The following is a 19999-nucleotide window of genomic DNA, read 5'->3' as shown; positions in this document are numbered from 1 at the left end:
AAACAAACCCTGACAATTGATAAAAGAACACATAGACACTTGATAATCTTATTAGATGATTAGATAATTGCATTTGAAAGATTTTACTTTCATTAAAAAAATTGCAATAGATTTGTAAAATGAATTCAATTTGTCAAATAAAATCACTAAATCAGCCACAACACAACACAAACATGAATATATAGCCAATGCATAAAAGATGCAAATGGTGTGTGTACATTTATATGGAGTTCTTCTGATTCATGGGTAAGCATACACAATGACATTTCTGCTAAATTTGTACCAAGGATTCAACCATAAAAATAATTTTCCCAAAAGCATGAATTTTCTCCTCCTCACATATTACTTTGAGATAATGTGTCACAATAAATGTGATTCTGATTATTTGTTAATCTCGTTCATATGTATTTGGTGTATGTATTTATGTATAAGGGCAAAATGACAAGCCCATATGAGTCAAATACTGACTCATTTTTGGCACTGAGTATGACGTCAAGCATTTCTCATTTGTGTCAGACACTGTTGCAATCGTTCAGTGGTCTTACGCAGATGGGAAAGGATTCCAGACTCATGACAATGTCTTTCTCTGCGCTTTTACAACAGCCCATGCCCGGTTAGAGCTTTATGATCTTATGGACAAGTTGGGTGATAGACTACTCTATTGCAACACCAATAGTTTTATATTCACCTAAAGATGGTGAATACGAACCCCCACTAGGGCCATACCTTGGCAACCTTCGTTCTTGGTGGCCAAACACCGTCCGCTCTCAGGTCCAAGAGGCACATTCAAGGAATCCTGCCGACAACGCCAAATTATGGTGGCAAACATAATTCTATCACTGAATAAGAGACAAACATTTCCAATAGTCTTTGATGAGGTTTATTTTCTTGCAAGATCAGGCCAGCAGTCGTAGTCACACAGAGCGGCTGCAGAGTGTGATAGTGAAGGGAGGGCATCCTTCCTCTTTTATAGTTTTGACTCCCAGAATGTTATCTTTCTAGGCCAATGATGGTATTTTCAACCATACGTGGAACATTCTTAGACTTGTTCATCATATTTTATCCTTGAGTGGATGCCCTCCTGTCACGTAACAACACTCTTTACCATTCCAATACAATTTCATATTAGAATAAGGTTTGTGTGTGTTCTTTTATTGTCATATGATGGTCACACACATCTTAAAAATAAAATTTCTTCCACAAGTGCTAAATAGAAGATGCATCTACCACCTGCAGTTGATTTTGATATTCTAGGTAATATCAACCGGCCAGAATTTTGAGACCGCAATAGACGCGAAGGACTATAATGCGTTAAGATCTCCCTTAAGTACTGCGGAGCTAAACCATTTAGTGCTTTGTAAGTAATCAGGAATATTTAAAAATGTATACAATGTTTAATAGGGAGCCAATTCAGTGTTGACAGAACAGGGCTAATATTGTCATACTTCCTGGTTCTGGTAAGAACTCGAGCTGCTGCGTTTTGGACCAGCTGTAGTTTGTTTATTAAGCGTGCAGGGCAACCACCCAGTAGAGCATTACAATAATCTAGCCTTGAGGTCATGAACGCATGAACTGACTGTTCCGCATTTTTCATTGAAAGCATATATCATAATTTAAATATTTTTTTAAGATGGAACAATGCGGTTTTACAGATGCTAGAAATGTGGCTTTCAAATGAAAGATATGTATCAAAGAGCACACCCAGGTTCCTGACTGACGACGAAGGCTTGACAGAGCAGCCATCAACTGTCACTGGTCAGGGGCTGGAGCCTTCACTGGACTCTGGTCGGGCTGGAGCCTTCACTGGACTCTGGTCAGGGGCTGGAGCCCTCACTGGACTCTGGTCAGGGGCTGGAACCATCACTGGACTCTGGTCAGGGGCTGGAGCCCTCACTGGACTCTGGTCAGGGGCTGGAGCCTTCACTGGACTCTGGTCAGGGGCTGGAGCCTTCACTAAGACTCTGGTCAGGGGCTGGAGCCATCACTGGACTCTAGTCAGGGGCTGGAGCCATCACTGGACTCTGATCAGGGGCTGGAGCCATCACTGGACTCTGGTCAGGGGCTGGAGCCTTCACTGGACTCTGGTCAGAGGCTGGAGCCTTCACTAAGACTCTGGTCAGGGGCTGGAGCCATCACTGGACTCTAGTCAGGGGCTGGAGCCATCACTAAGACTCTGGTCAGGGGCTGGAGCCTTCACTGGACTCTGGTCAGGGGTTGGAGCCTTCACTGGACTCTAGTCAGGGGCTGGAGCCTTCACTGGACTCTGGTCAGGGGCTGGAGCCATCACTGGACTCTAGTCAGGGGCTGGAGCCATCACTAAGACTCTGGTCAGGGGCTGGAGCCATCACTGGACTCTAGTCAGGGGCTGGAGCATTCACTAAGACTCTGGTCAGGGGCTGGAGCCATCACTGGACTCTAGTCAGGGGCTGGAGCCTTCACTAAGACTCTGGTCAGGGGCTGGAGTCATCACTGGACTCTGGTCAGGGGCTGGAGCCATCACTAAGACTCTGGTCAGGGGCTGGAGCCTTCACTGGACTCTGGTCAGGGGTTGGAGCCTTCACTGGACTCTAGTCAGGGGCTGGAGCCTTCACTGGACTCTGGTCAGAGGCTGGAGCCTTCACTAAGACTCTGGTCAGGGGCTGGAGCCATCACTGGACTCTAGTCAGGGGCTGGAGCCATCACTAAGACTCTGGTCAGGGGCTGGAGCCATCACTGGACTCTGGTCAGGGGCTGGAGCCATCACTAAGACTCTGGTCAGGGGCTGGAGCCATCACTGGACTCTGGTCAGGGGCTGGAGCCATCACTGGACTCTAGTCAGGGGCTGGAGCCTTCACTAAGACTCTGGTCAGGGGCTTGAGTCATCACTGGACTCTGGTCAGGGGCTGGAGCCATCACTAAGACTCTGGTCAGGGGCTGGAGCCTTCACTGGACTCTGGTCAGGGGTTGGAGCCTTCACTGGACTCTAGTCAGGGGCTGGAGCCTTCACTGGACTCTGGTCAGAGGCTGGAGCCTTCACTAAGACTCTGGTCAGGGGCTGGAGCCATCACTGGACTCTAGTCAGGGGCTGGAGCCATCACTAAGACTCTGGTCAGGGGCTGGAGCCATCACTAAGACTCTGGTCAGGGGCTGGAGTCATCACTGGACTCTGGTCAGGGGCTGGAGCCATCACTAAGACTCTGGTCAGGGGCTGGAGCCATCACTGGACTCTGGTCAGGGGCTGGAGCCATCACTAAGACTCTGGTCAGGGGCTGGAGCCATCACTGGACTCTAGTCAGGGGCTGGAGCCTTCACTAAGACTCTGGTCAGGGGCTGGAGCCGTAACTGGACTCTGGTCAGGGGCTGGAGCCGTCACTGGACTCTGGTCAGAGGCTAGAGCCTTCACTGGACAATGGTCAGGGGCTGGAGCCGTCACTGGACTCTGGTCAGGGGCTGGAGCCCTCACTGGACTCTGGTCAGGGGCTGGAGCCATCACTGGACTCTGGTCAGGGGCTGGAGCCATCACTGGACAATGGTCAGAGGCTGGAGCCTTCACTGGACAATGGTCAGGGGCTGGAGCCGTCACTGGACTCTAGTCAGGGGCTGGAGCCATCACTGGACAATTGTCAGAGGCTGGAGCCTTCACTGGACTCTGGTCAGGGGCTGGAGCCTTCACTGGACAATGGTCAGGGGCTGGAGCCGTCACTGGACTCTGGTCAGGGGCTGGAACCATCACTGGACTCTGGTCGGGCTGGAGCCTTCACTGGACTCTGGTCAGGGGCTGGAGCCCTCACTGGACTCTGGTCAGGGGCTGGAGCCTTCACTGGACTCTGGTCAGGGGCTGGAGCCTTCACTAAGACTCTGGTCAGGGGCTGGAGCCATCACTGGACTCTAGTCAGGGGCTGGAGCCATCACTGGACTCTGGTCAGGGGCTGGAGCCTTCACTGGACTCTGGTCAGAGGCTGGAGCCTTCACTAAGACTCTGGTCAGGGGCTGGAGCCATCACTGGACTCTAGTCAGGGGCTGGAGCCATCACTTAGACTCTGGTCAGGGGCTGGAGCCTTCACTGGACTCTGGTCAGGGGTTGGAGCCTTCACTGGACTCTAGTCAGGGGCTGGAGCCTTCACTGGACTCTAGTCAGGGGCTGGAGCCATCACTGGACTCTAGTCAGGGGCTGGAGCCATCACTAAGATTCTGGTCAGGGGCTGGAGCCATCACTGGACTCTAGTCAGGGGCTGGAGCATTCACTAAGACTCTAGTCAGGGGCTGGAGCCTTCACTAAGACTCTGGTCAGGGGCTGGAGTCATCACTGGACTATGGTCAGGGGCTGGAGCCATCACTAAGACTCTGGTCAGGGGCTGGAGCCTTCACTGGACTCTGGTCAGGGGTTGGAGCCTTCACTGGACTCTAGTCAGGGGCTGGAGCCTTCACTGGACTCTGGTCAGAGGCTGGAGCCTTCACTAAGACTCTGGTCAGGGGCTGGAGCCATCACTAAGACTCTGGTCAGGGGCTGGAGTCATCACTGGACTCTGGTCAGGGGCTGGAGCCATCACTAAGACTCTGGTCAGGGGCTGGAGCCATCACTGGACTCTGGTCAGGGGCTGGAGCCATCACTAAGACTCTGGTCAGGGGCTGGAGCCATCACTAAGACTCTGGTCAGGGGCTGGAGTCATCACTGGACTCTGGTCAGGGGCTGGAGCCATCACTAAGACTCTGGTCAGGGGCTGGAGCCATCACTGGACTCTGGTCAGGGGCTGGAGCCATCACTAAGACTCTGGTCAGGGGCTGGAGCCATCACTAAGACTCTGGTCAGGGGCTGGAGTCATCACTGGACTCTGGTCAGGGGCTGGAGCCATCACTAAGACTCTGGTCAGGGGCTGGAGCCATCACTGGACTCTGGTCAGGGGCTGGAGCCATCACTAAGACTCTGGTCAGGGGCTGGAGCCATCACTGGACTCTAGTCAGGGGCTGGAGCCTTCACTAAGACTCTGGTCAGGGGCTGGAGCCGTAACTGGACTCTGGTCAGGGGCTGGAGCCGTCACTGGACTCTGGTCAGAGGCTGGAGCCTTCACTGGACAATGGTCAGGGGCTGGAGCCGTCACTGGACTCTGGTCAGGGGCTGGAGCCCTCACTGGACTCTGGTCAGGGGCTGGAGCCATCACTGGACTCTGGTCAGGGGCTGGAGCCATCACTGGACAATGGTCAGAGGCTGGAGCCTTCACTGGACAATGGTCAGGGGCTGGAGCCGTCACTGGACTCTAGTCAGGGGCTGGAGCCATCACTGGACAATTGTCAGAGTCTGGAGCCTTCACTGGACTCTGGTCAGGGGCTGGAGCCTTCACTGGACAATGGTCAGGGGCTGGAGCCGTCACTGGACTCTGGTCAGGGGCTGGAGCCCTCACTGGACTCTGGTCAGGGGCTGGAGCCCTCACTGGACAATGGTCAGGGGCTGGAGCCGTCACTGGACTCTGGTCAGGGGCTGGAGCCCTCACTGGACTCTGGTCAGGGGCTGGAGCCGTCACTGGACTCTGGTCAGGGGCTGGAGCCTTCACTGGACAATGGTCAGGGGCTGGAGCCGTCACTGGACTCTGGTCAGGGGCTGGAGCCCTCACTGGACTCTGGTCAGGGGCTGGAGCCTTCACTGGACAATGGTCAGGGGCTGGAGCCGTCACTGGACTCTGGTCAGGGGCTGGAGCCCTCACTGGACTCTGGTCAGGGGCTGGAGCCATCACTGGACTCTGGTCAGGGGCTGGAGCCGTAACTGGACTCTGGTCAGGGGCTGGAGTCATCACTGGACTCTTGTCTGTGTCTGGAGCCATCACTGGACTCTGGTCAGGGGCTCGAGCGGATCTTTGTCTGTCCTAGTCACATATACATGTTAGAGCCATTATGGACCGTGCAATGCTCTCTGGGTTGGGCTCTGGAATTTCTCTCAAGGGAGCGGACTTGGGAATGTCTCTCACGGAATGGAATAAACACCTCTCTGCTATGGCCATTACTATAAACTTCAGTTAATTTTCTATTAAACTACATAGCGTTCATATGACAAGTTTATCTTTTAGAATAAAAGAGCTTAGTTTTTTTTTCCAATGAAAATGTCTTTAAAGCTGCAGATCCACCTTATGTAGACCTTTATCTCATTAAATATCACAAAATAGCCATGTCAGTCACTTTCTCATAAACAGAAGATATAGTTTTTTGTGATTGTGTTTCAGCAGGAACAGGCTAAACTGAATGGAGATCATTCCTCAAATTGAATACAGATTCATGAATATGAATGATTACCTGATAAAGCAGTAATCAGGGAGCAGGACATAAGGCAGGTGATGATCCTGTCGACTACAAGTCAATGTATAATCAATTTCAACATTATCAGGAAGGTATGTCTCATTTTTTACATTGTCTTTAAAAACAAAGAAAATAATCTTTAAAATAAAGAAAAGTAAACTTAAATTAAAACAGGTTGTTATTGAAACCCTTCAGATCCTTCAGAGTCATACGACAGGTTCCCTCTTTCTATGTCTTACAGTGCCATGTTTTTTCCTTAAACTTAGATGATTCTTGCCAACAGAACGTCAGTGTGACATGAATTCTGAACGAATGTTTATAAGATCTGATGAGCATGGCAATTTCACTAAGAATCAGCCCATCAGTTTTGATCAGCAAGATCAAAGATGAATTTACTGTTTTGAGAAAAAAAATTATTTGAAAATGAACATAAAGCAATTAGGAAAAAAACATCTCACTGAAAAATAGGAATTGTATGTGGTAGGTGATGAATTTGTACAATGTGAATTGTAAAAAAAAAAAATGTAAAAGGTAAGCAAGCATTGAGGTCCACTAAACACAACCACTGTGGCATAAGAAATCATCTGAAATCATACGAATTTATATGAATTAGCCACCAATTTGCCAAGATTGAGCTTTGCATTAGTTCAGGCTGGCCACGTCAGTCAAACTTGCACCAGCTGACAGTCTGTTCCTGTTGTTTACCAGTCCAGTTGTGACACTCATCTCAGCGTTTCCTTTAAATCCCCATTGATTCAGCCTCTCTATTGCTTATCTGCACACTGCATCTAACTCCCCCTCCATCCCCAGCTCCACCTAGCTGAATCTGTAATATAATCACTTATGTTCATTACTGTCATTGTTAATTTCATTGTGTCATCTTTCATGTATTCTGGCTTGTTTACAACACTCATGTAAATTGTGATTGTAATTATGTATGCATGATTACTGGATGTGTTAAGTTACCCCAGGGGGTTTTACTTGCTGCTCTCGCCGCTCTGTTCAGGCATGGCAGCATAGACGGGCGCGTGGATTTTGCCCATAACAGAACCATACCGCCAACACTAACTGTATGCATCATTATAATAAATATACATTTGACGAAAGTGGCCCTGACTGAACTGTAAATTAGTTTGAATTGCCTATTGAACTACAATAGTGATGTGCAAAGCACTTACCATGTCTCAGTTTTTGATGTCTTTAGAGTGAGAATGTGTTGCTCTTCCACTGGTTTCTGCTGGTTTTATCTGGTGGTTTTGAACTCTGTGTGGTTGCAGTTCTCAGCTCACAAATTCTGACTGTGGTTTCAGTGATAGGCCTTTTTTACATCAATTAAACATCAAGGGTATGTCAATTAATGTTATTTCCACTACAAGTCTGTGTCTATTATATTAATATGATCTTTTCTCTATTGGGAGCCTAATGGTTAGAGAGTCAGACTTGTAACCCAAAGGTCGCAGGTTCGATTCTCAAGAATGATAGGTAATGTCACTACTCACTGCTCCTAATGTGTGTGCACTAACTTGGATGGGTTAAATGCAGAGGACAAATTCCCAGTATGATAATAAAACTTAATTTTTTTTTAATTTATTTATTTTTTAATCCAGATAAGCTTGTTTTATCCAGACTGGACTATTGTAACGCTCTCCTGGCTGGTCTGCCAGCTTGCACAGTCAAACCTCTGCAACTAATCCAGAATGCCGCAGCTAGAGTGGTCTTTAACGAGCCAAAAAAAAGGGCACACGTCACTCCACTCCTCACAAAATCGCACTGGTTGCCAGTTGCCGCTCACATCAAATTCAAGTCACAGAAGTTTGCCTACAGAACAACCACTGGTTCTGCTCCCTTTTACTTTAACTCTTTACTTCAGACTTACGTGCCTTCCAGGAACTTGCGCTCTGCAAGTGAACGGCGTCTTGTGGTGCCATCTCAAAGAGGCACAAAATCTCTTTCTCGGACCTTTACCATGACTGTTCCCTGCTGGAGGAATGATCTGCCTAACTCAACCAGAGCGGCTGAGTCCATAGCCACTTTCAAGAAACGGCTGAAGACGCATCTTTTTCGACAGCACTTGATCCAGTAATACTAACACTTTCTCTACTACTCTATTCTATTCTGTTCTATAACAAACAAACAAACAAACAAACAAAAAAATTCTGCGTTAGATTAAACTGAGAAGGGTCATAGCACTTGCATATTGTTGTCCTACTGTTAGTTTAACTGCTTCTATTGTTCTCATGTGTAAGTCGCTTTGGATAAAAGCGTCTGCTAAATGAATAAATGTAAATGTAAAAAAACTTGCAAAAACTGAATAACAGAAAATTGCGGGGAAAGAGTTCATTTATCTACACTACATTTACAGAGGTGCTATATAATTTCACTACAGCTTTTAAACATTTAAGTAGAGATGGTTTAAGTAGATATTATCCGTGTTTCTTACTGAAACCACAGTCAGAGCTCAGATGTGAGAGCTGAGATCAAACCAGCAGATAAACCAGAAACCAGCAGATAAACCAGAAACCAGCAGATAAACCAGAAACCAGCAGTAGAAAAGAGAAGAAAGAGCAAAAACACAGACAGAACGAGAGAAGAAATCAAGCAAGACTGCAAACGTTCTTATGCCATGAGCACAGCGCTGCAGAAATCTCCTGAATATATCTAGGTAAGACATGGTTGTTTATTTTACTTCACTTTTAGTTATTAAAGATGAACTGACATGATGTGACACAGACTACCCTTATGAAAATATATAATTCCCTATATATGAATGATCAATATATGAAATGGTTTAACAGTATATTTGAAAATATACAGAGAAATATGCTGTGTTCATATATTAAAATATTTTAAATAATACATAGGGAATTATCGAAAAATGTGACAATATATTTACTAATAAATCATATTAGTATGTATGTAGTATGTATGTAATTTTATATTCAGTAATACACTTCATAATATATAGATGTATATGTGATCAGATATGGTACTGCATGTGTAAATATTGCAGATATAGAGAAATATATAATGTAGTATATTTATACTTTTTCATTATTTACATTATAAATGTTTCATATTTTCAAAAGCACCAGAACACCTGCATGTACTAAAGTATTTAGCCAAGAGACTATCACTATGTTGAAGAGAGCACAGACATTACTTTTAAAATATAATAATTATAGTCTTAATGATGTTTGGCCAATCGTCATCCGAACCACAGGCTCTACTCTTCAGCACAATGACCCCAAAAACACACACACACCAGAAAACCTTTTAAACTACAAAATAATAGAGCATTAAACACTAACAGATCCTATGATCCTTTTAACATTAAATAACACTTCATTTTAACATTTGCTCTCCTTTAAAGCTACACTGTGTAACTTTTTTAGTTGATTCTTAGCAAAAAACACTTAGTTCTTTCAAAAATATATGTGCTAATTAATGTATATTTACTTCTTTCAAGTAATAAAGTATTCTCTTAAGTTTATAATCTGCCATTGAAAGTACATACGGGTGAGGGGTTCGAATGCCGGTCGCCATGTTGCCCCTCCATCTTGAAACTACATTAGCCAAAGAGGGACATGCCTGTAAATTCAAGCTTCGCCTTTTGCGTTTTTCACTCAGTGACACCGTGACGAATGCGAGGGGGAGATTACTCGAGCTCGCGAGTGCCGGCAGATTTGAAAGATAGTGTGGTGTGTGTGTGTGTGTGTGCGTGCGTACTCACATTTGAAAGAGAGAATTAAAACGTCAACGCGACAGACAAATCAGCAAGACCATAGTCAATATTGGAGTAACTTTTCCCAGATGGAAAGAGCTCATGAGGAGAAAAGATTTTAAAACGGACGCCGAGGTTGCCTGCTTTCTTCTCGACAGGTAATTCAGCCTGTTGTAATTCATTTGTGTAAATTCAAAGTTTTATAGTTGCTTGTCTAACCATAGCATGGTTGTGCATAACGCCAGAACGACCTCTAGTATAACTTCATCCTCGCGTCAATGGTGAAAAAGTATTGTTTACCTTGTAACATAAATCTGTGCTGCGACGGATCACAGGTGATGAATAGTTTTAAAGGTGCAATTTTTTAAGCTATATATAAAAAAGGACACTGAACGTTTTAGTTATTTTTAATTGCTTTTACTTTGTACACATTGTAACGTTAGCCTAATCTGATTATGCTGGGATAGCCGATTCCAAGGGTGACGTTTACCTCCTGACATCTGTCCTGTAGTTTTATTCATTTTAGACGTATTGTTTATTATTGTCATGGACGAAGTGATAACTGGAAGCCATGTTAATCTTGGAATAATACGGCCACCGTAGGAGTTAAAATGCCCTCGGAATTGAGAGGAACAGAAACTAATATTCACTGGGTAGTCATATACAATTTCACCGCTAGATGGGGGTAAAAATCACACAGTGTAGCTTTAACAGTCAGAAGCAAAACATGCTGGGAACTAGAAATCTGTTGTAACACATTCCGTAAGTGTGTGTGTGTGTGTGTGTGTGTGTGTGAACATATTCACATTTATATGGGAACATGTATGTGCAGTATTTGTACACAATAAAGGATAAAACTTTGTGAATATTACAAGTAATGCTATTCTTTGTCTTCATTTATAAATATGTTATATGTATTAATATACAGCCATACACAGTCAGTGCATATATTGCAGCATATTGAAAAATATAAGCACTAGTTTCCCATATATGGAAATGCATTATGTAATATATCGCATTATATTTTGCAGTATATTCGCATATATTTTTGTTTCATAAGGGTAGAATGCATTAATATTTTCAGTCTGAATATTTTCAGTTGTGTGTTTAGCTGGAATGAGCTTTGTGACTTCTGAAAGTTGCTCAGCATTTATTCAGCAGATACTAATTATTTACTTTTTCATTTATTTAATTACATATTTTCAGCTGGATATCGCAAACAGATCAAAGACAGACTGGAATATGGAAAATGATACATATGACTGGAATATGGAAAATTATACATATCACCAGAATCTGGTCCGGCTACAGATAAGGGTCAGATGGTCCATCTTCATCATCATCGGTGTGTGTGCAGGTCTACCAGCTCTTGTTTGGTCTGCCAGAGATCTAATTCATCACAGAAAGAATGGACACCGTATTTCAGCCTTCATCATCCTCCTCCTCCTCACTGACTGTGTTGAGATTTTCTTCAGTCCCTATATACTGTTACAACTGTTCTTAAATGAGTTTTACTGGAATGAATATTGGACATATCCGGTTTTTGTATCTTTATGGTTCTCATCAAGACTCTGTGGTCTCGTCCTGAACCAGCTGGTGGTGCTAGAGGGAATTCTCTCAGTGAAATATCCACTGTACACTGCTTCGGTTTTCTCTTCACCCTTTTTCATCGCTTTCTACATACTGGTGTTTCTCTGTGTCATTATCAGTTATATTTTATTGTATCCAATATATTATTTATTTGATCTTTCAGTGTTCATTATATCAGTGATCACATGGATAATATCTAGTTTTGCTCTGTGTTGTACTGATCGTCACTCTCACACATCCAGAAAACCAGATCGTCATATTTGGGTTGTGTTCTTATTCACTCTGCTGGTGCTTTTACTGCCCATTGTTTTACTCAGTCTCTTCTTATTCTTTACTCCATATTTTCCTCAGTTTCTTCATGTTTGGCTTATTCCTCATTTCTTGTTGAGTGTGAGACTGATTTCAGACCCTCTCGTGTGTGTGCTGGTCTGCAGGCAGAATCTCAGTGTTCAACATCTCAACCCAACAGGAGCAGTTTAGTCTGAGCTGGTCTGCTAAGATGGACTCGTTGTGATGACATAATATTTTGACCATATCAAATATGCAGAAACTATTGCTGTAAACTTCAGTTGTTGGGCTTCGTATGACCCTGAGTTAACATTGATAACCACGGTGTTTGTGCCATCCTTTGCATCGCTGCGACAGCGCCGTGGGCCATCAACAAAGTAACAGGATATGTATCGTCTGGTTCCTTTTAGGGTGATAGACAATGCTGTAAACTGGGACTGACGCTAGTTGTACGAGAACCAGTTGTGTGTGTGTGTGTGTGTGTGTGTGTGTGTGTGTGTGTGTGTGTGTGTGTGTACTGCACCAGCTCTACCCGTTTTTTTTCATTTATTTTTCTTTAGTTCGACAGTTGTGTATCTTGTTTAACTTGTTATTTTTGTTATCTAAGTTTGTGTGTTGTTGTTGTTGATATTTGGTTATATTATATTTATATTTTGGTTATATTTTCACCAAACTCAGTGATTCATTCTGTTTTCTCCCAGAAACAGAGGCGGAAGGTCCTTCTCTTGCCTTGTGGTGCTGTAGCGGGTGACACTTTTGGAGTGCCTGCGTGTGTGATGCAAGTGCACGCTGGTGGGTGTGTGTGTGTGTGAGTAGTATTGCGCTTTTGGAAAAGCCATTAAGTGGTCCTTCCGCCCGTAGACTCAGTCTGGTTGTTTGGTTTAATTCTTTTTGTCTAATTCTGGTGAGAGTTAGGTTTACAGATTTTCTCGAGGTTCCTCCTATCCTGGTGTGTAGAGGACTGTGTTGGTGTTTGCCATTTCATACTGCCCTATGTGATCACCTTTCTGGTAAATTGCTTGCACTCATGTCTCTGACCTTCCTGACGCACACAAACCTGTGTGACCCAGAGTTAATTGCTGGGTTATTTTGATATTCCCTGGTTGGTTCAGGGTGGTGTACTCGACAATTATCACCATAAGCTTAATCTGTTTATTAAAATCTTATACCGCCCCGTCACACGAGCATCAAGGAGGATGATGATGATGCCTCTGATATCATGACGCAGAGTCAGGATGACGAGAGTTTGTCGGATTTGTCAGATCTCTATAAAGCTGATGATGATTTGTATTCTGTTGAACAGATAAATGCTTTTTTGGACGAGACTAAAGGGATAAAGGTAGATATAGGAGATTTTTTCCCTGATAAGGAAAAGTTTGTCGCTTCTGTAGTGCTTCTGTAGAGTACTTCCTGCTCAGCTACTGTTCGGACGCCCTTGCTTACTGCTCCGCGCTTTGCTCTATCGCTTTTACATTTTATCCCCTATTTTTTTATATTTTATTTCCTTTTATCACCTAATTTTAACTTCAGCAAATCAGCACAGTGCTCATATGACAAAGTTTGGATTACTACAAAAACGCAGAATTCTTTTACTCGACCAGCTTACATACCGGGAAAGGAAAACACAACTGCCTAAAACTGCCTAGAAAATGCCTCTTCTGGTTCAAGAATCTACTTGCTGCACCAACTGCCACAGACTTTTACAAAGGATTGCAGTTCTTGAAACAAAGTTACTTACGGGACCACCAAACCAGACGGAGCACACAACAGAGCTTCGTCATGGAAACCCTCAGCATACCGGTGAGTCCCATGAAACTAGTGCTCCTCGACAGGTAGAGAAACAAGCCGATCGACTTACTAATCGATGGCACAAACAGGGAGCTAGACCCAAAGGCACTCGAGACATCAGATTGTCACGAGCATCACATATTGCTGCAGTAGCATCCTCTACCCCAGATACAGCTCGGACAGGGATTGCAAACACTGGTCTCCTACCAACACCTATACATCTTGAGAACAGATTTGAAGTACTAAGGAATGTAAATGAGGAATCTCCAAATGTGATGAATGTGATCGAACACAGACTGAATGGGCCAGTAGCTAACACTGATGCTAACTGGCGCTCAAGGTCGAGCAGACAGCGGCACTCAGCTCAGAGCGCAGCCGAGCCCAGGACTCTGATAGTGGGGGACTCCATAATCAGAAACATTAGCAGAAGGGACACAACTACGTGCTGCCTTCCACAAGCAACAACTTCTGATATAAACAGGGAACTTCAGAACATTCTGATGAAACATAAGACTGCAAATCGACTCATCATACATGTGGGGAAGAATGATATTCATAAAGCGGAGTCAGAACTCCTAAAGAAGGATTTCAATGAACTTTTTGAAACACTTAAAAGACTGAAAGTTCAAACATTCATCAGTGGACCTCTCCCAGCAAGAGGAACAAACAGGTTTTCATGGTTGCTTGGGCTAAATACATGGCTGCAAAAAACCTGCAATATAAAAGGAGTAAACTTCATTGACAATTTCAATCTTTTCTGGAGTCAGAGACAACTGTTTCATCGGGATGGCCATCACCCAAACAAACTTGGTTCAAGAGTGTTAAAGGACAATATCTACTTCTCCCTCAATCATCCTTCTGCAGTGTGTGCCAATCAACTCAATCTGAACAGCACACACACACATGGACCCAGTATGAATGACCACGGGACTTCACTTCAGCATCAAAATGGACATGCGGTTGACATATCACACAAGGACAATGCTAACACCACTCCGCCACAACAACCTCTGCTCACGGACTCAATCTCAGCTGAACCCTGCCCACAGAGCTCACCACAGACAGACATATTAGAGCTGCTCCAAGATTCAGCACACAAGGACGACTTCCTGGAAAACAGCCAGGGAAGCCAGGACAGCATATTACAGCCTCCGATAACACCAGAGCAACAGCCCCTTTCACCAGACACTTTTTCCCTCTCTCCAGCATCGCCACTTCTGTGCTTCTCACAGAAAATGGAAGAACTGGTGTATGCTGGAACCAAACTATCCCACTCTTTTGCTGCAAGCCCCCAGATACCAACCAAAAAACGGCAGGCACCATTACCACCAAAGCCTGCGGGCCCAGCTCGCCCTCCCCCTCCTCCTGTGAGAGCTCTTCGGCCTCTGCCACAACGCCAGGGCCCACACCCTCCTCCATCTGCTCGAGGTGAACCAAAAACAACTGATACCAGCTCTCAGTGATATGTGTCGGGTCCCCGCTCTGATAACAGTAACTTTCTCAAATGTTTACAAAACAAGCGGGAACCCAGTGTGCCTGTATCTTTCTCTATTGCTGTTCTAATACAAGATAGAAAGTCTAAGGCCTTCAATAGCCGTACAGCAAACCCAACTAATCTGGTGCCTATTACACGTCAAACTAATATTGCTGTGGGGAAAAGTAAGTCTGTTAAGTTAGCACTTTTTAACATTCGGTCACTTAAAAATAAATCACTTCTAGTCAACGATTTAATAACCACAAACAACCTGGATTTTATGCTTCTAAATGAAACCTGGCTAGAAGACAGCTGCAGTGCAACAATTCTCAATGAAGCAGCCCCTCCTAACTTTACTTTATGAGTATCTGCAGAGCTGTTAAGAGAGGTGGGGGTGTAGCTGCTCTTTTTAAAGATATCTATCAATGTAAGCAAATATCATTTGGGAATTACCTGTCTTTCGAATATCTGGGTATTGTGTTGAAAGGTGCTCCACGCATTTTACTTATCATTATTTACAGGCCTCCAAAATACTCTCCAGCCTTTGCTGAGGACTTTACAGAACTATTATCAACAATTACCTCAGAGTTTGACTGTTTTGCCATTGCTGGGGATTTTAACATTCACATAGATATTGCAGAAAACAATATGGCAAAAGAAATCAAAACTGTTTTAAAAACTTTTGATCTGACTCAGCATGTACATGGACCCACACACAATCGTGGACACACTCTATAGATTTACTTATCAGTAAGGGTCTAAACATTTCATCGATTGTTATTAAGGATGTTGCACTGTCTGATCATTTCTGTATTTTCTTTGATATATTGATCTCTCCTGCCACTGAAGCTAGATCTGTGTCTGTCAAGAAGAGATGCTTAAATGAGAACACTAGTGTACTATTTATGAAGGCTATATCCTTAACACCAAGCATATCTGCAGACTCTGTTGATTTTCTCCTTGATTCTTTTAACTCAAAAGTTAAAAGTGTAATTGATGATATAGAGTGGCTGGTTGTCTAAGGTGCTGAAACACTTGAGGATCCTTAGGTACACTACTGATGAAATGTCTTAAATATTTCCCTCATATCTCATACCTCGTTTGGAATAGGTCTCCCTATTCCAAACCTTCTTAAACAAATGTTTAAGGGGGAGCCATTGTAACTTCCCCAAAGCCTAACCTAGCCAGAGCCGTCGGACCTGACCTACCTTTCTAAACAAAGGACCAGTTAACCCTCTGGGGTCTAAGGTGTTTTTGGGGTCCTTGAGATGTTCTGACATGCCCTGACATTTGTGCTTTTTTCAGTTGCTTATAAACATATTAATGGCAAAAAAAAATTACACACTATTTAGCACAAACAGGGCTACCATAATATGTGAGCAACAAGAATGTACATGTCTGCATTTTTGAGAGAATAATGTTTATGCATGGTTATTGAAAAAACTAAAAACTAAAGTTTCTGAAATAAGGCCATAAAACACATTCTAAATATGTGCCAATAAGACTTTTGTCTAATGGATGTCATCACCTACAGATGGTGGACAACCAGAATGCCTATTACCGCCGCGCCAGCTGCCGCGGCGAAATCACCGCGGCGAAAATAAACCAGCCGCATTTCAAAGTCGTTCCCGAAATGACCGCCAGGTGGCGCAAAGGGACATTGTGCAAAACAGCAGCAACTGCCGTATTTTAAAATGTAAGTGGGTTAAATATAAAACCCTAAGCCTAATAGGCATATTTTTAAAATATATATAAATAGGCCTATTAGGCTACAACAGAATAGAACCAAAGATAGAATAAATTTTAGAACTGAAAAAATAGAATCAAAAGTTAAAAATAGAGACGATATTAGGAGCAATGACGCTGAATATTTTTACTATTCTATTGAGGAATTAGATAAATGAAGAGCTCTCGTGAGCGATACAATTGCATAGTAATTTATAGTGATTTCAAAAGCAGTCCTTAAAAAAAATATATATATACATGGAGTAGTGTGGCATAATTTTTGAGAGATTACGCGGAACGCGTTTAGTTAAGATCCTGGTTTCAGTGCCCTTAATGTATATAGGCTACTGCTTTAAAAAAATGTCACAACGCGTTTTGAGATTGTTTTGAATTAAACATTGAAGTTTAAAATGTAGTGTTTTGGCACACCAGGCCAGTGGCGTTATGCATTGTTCAAAAGTCAGGTTTTATTCTGGCATGTTGAATTGGCGTTAGAATTTTTTTTTAGATGTATTAGATTTAGATTTTAGATTTCGTTAGATTTATTTTTCTCATAACAGCTAAAATAACTTAATATATGCCTTGTCTTAATATGACCTACTTAATATAGGCAATAGGCATATACTAGCCTATATAATAAATTAGCAAAACTTGGCCACTAAATATTTAATTTTCAATTATTTTAATTATCACAATTAAAGTTTTAATTTTTATTAAATTAAACAAGCACAACAATCAGCATTTAATCAAATATTCTAAAAGATGTATTATTAATAATAATGTTATTTCAACATAATATTTCGTTTTTTCGACATAATATGTGTGCGTGCAACAAGCAAGATGTGTATTTGTAAATCCGGTGACGCGTGCATTGATTTGTCTTAAATATGAATGAAATTTGTGCTAAATAGTGTGTAATTTTTTTTTTGCCATTAATATGTTTATAAGCAACTGAAAAAAGCACAAATGTCAGGGCATGTCAGAACATCTCAAGGACCCCAAAAACACCTTAGACCCCAGAGGGTTAACTGGTCCTTTGTTTAGAAAGGTAGGTCAGGTCCGACGGCTCTGGCTAGGTTAGGCTTTGGGGAAGTTACAATGGCTCCCCCTTAAACATTTGTTTAAGAAGGTTTGGAATAGGGAGACCTATTCCAAACGAGGTATGAGATATGAGGGAAATATTTAAGACATTTCATTTCAGACGAGCGAACACACACTGGAACGTTAGGCCATGTCGCAACGAGTGAATCGTGGCCGAGTGGTTGAACTTACGTTGCGATCATTTAGATGACACGGGTTCGAATCCCGAACTAACTTGGACTACTGATATTTTTATATTAGCCTATTAATGCATTTTATAGTCTATTGTTGATGCAGAGAGATTTGTCTAGTTCTAAAACATCGTTTTTTGCTTATAGCCTATTTACAAAATAAAATCACCATTTATTTCCATTTTACACTAAGGAACAAATATTATTGCAATGACTTTACTTCTGTAGCCTATAATAATTCCAATCGTAATTTCAAAAGCAGTTCTGTTAAAAAAATGTGTGTATATATATATATATATATATATATATATATATATATACATATATGACGTTTAAACGACAAACAATAAAATCAGAACCAGTATTTGCGTTCATGGTTCCAGTGGCAGTAATGCATCCACGGCTTTTCAAAATGTCACAAAGCGTTTTGAGATTGTTTTGAATGAAATATTGAAGTTTATAATGAAGTGTTTTGGCACACCACGACGAGTGGCAAACTCTTTGTTTTGTTTTGCAAACTCAGCTAGCCTGTGGGGGGTTTGGAGAAGGCAATAGTTGCTTTATCGTGGGGGTGCAGGACAGAGGTGTTAATGTTCCGTCTTTCATATGGAGAGTGTCGGAGCCAGCCTGATGAGCAGGCAAAGGCAAAATTCTTTTAAGGATTAATCTCAAAATCTCCAAAAGTCCATAGCCTATGTACAGTAGGCCCAATATCTTATTAAATTATATATTGTAGTTTTATTGATTGTATTTAAAGGTTTTCCACACACAATTTCAATTTAGCAGATACAGAGCTCTTTAATTCGCGACCCACCTCGTTTTATTGTGAGGTGAATTCAGCAAGGCATGTTGTATCTTTGAAGGAACAAAAGCTATTTGTTACAGTTTTTTCTTTCGTGATTTGTGTGGATGACACAGCGACATATAGGCTACAGTATTATCAGCTGTATGGTGGTTTTTTTTACGCTGAAATCATAGACTGTAAAAAAAGAATTTCGAGAAAGACCCGCCGCGCGCAGTGAGGGAGACCAAACTTACTAAAAAAATATCCAGAGAGAGAGAGAGGCAAAGAAAAACGCCTGTTCTTAATTTATGTTGCTTTGAACTTTTTTCGTTTTATACCGTTTTAATTTAGCTGCAATTTCTTTGACAATAGAAATTTAAAATGTTGCAAGAATAAGATTCTGTGTTTCTTATTTTGCATCACAAAGGGAATAAACTCTATCGATGCAACCCTGTTTAAATAAATAAACTGTCCCGACACTTTATTCATACCTTGAAATGTGCGATGGGTTTTCAAACTTAATTAATTTTCTTTTACATTTTCATTGTTTGTTTTTTAATTGAAAGCAATACTGTATTGAAAGTATTTTTCTGATTTGTTCGATCTGTTTTGAAAAATGTCTTCCGTTGCTATGGCCGGGTATTGTCAGTCATCTCAATCTCGTGAATGATTCACACACACAAAAAATAATTTAGCAGATTAAAGACGAGCTTCATCATCTTCATTTTCTGGTGCGATCGACTTCATCAGATGTGTCGTCGCGCCAGCGGCTCAACTGGAATGTAGCAAATTTATGTTGTAATGCATATTTAAGCATCAAGAACGGAAAAACATAAACACTGTCGTCGGCTACACTGAGATTCGATCTCAGATTGTTTGAAGCTCCGAGAGGCTATTTTAAATGCATTGACCACAGAGCTATCGTCTGATTAGCCTACTATTTTCTCTGTTTTAAAAGTTTGTTATATTCTTTTTTATTTTTTTAACATTGGCAATTTACTGTCTCGAAATTATGTGTCGAAAAAAAAAAAAGTGTTTTTACAAGACCTTGTGCTGTTTATTTATTTATTTATTTATTATTATTATTATTATTA

Source organism: Squalius cephalus (genome assembly GCF_949319135.1).
Source record: "Squalius cephalus genome assembly, chromosome: 14".
NCBI lineage: Eukaryota > Metazoa > Chordata > Actinopteri > Cypriniformes > Leuciscidae > Squalius > Squalius cephalus.
Note: the sequence above shows the minus strand (reverse complement) of the source record.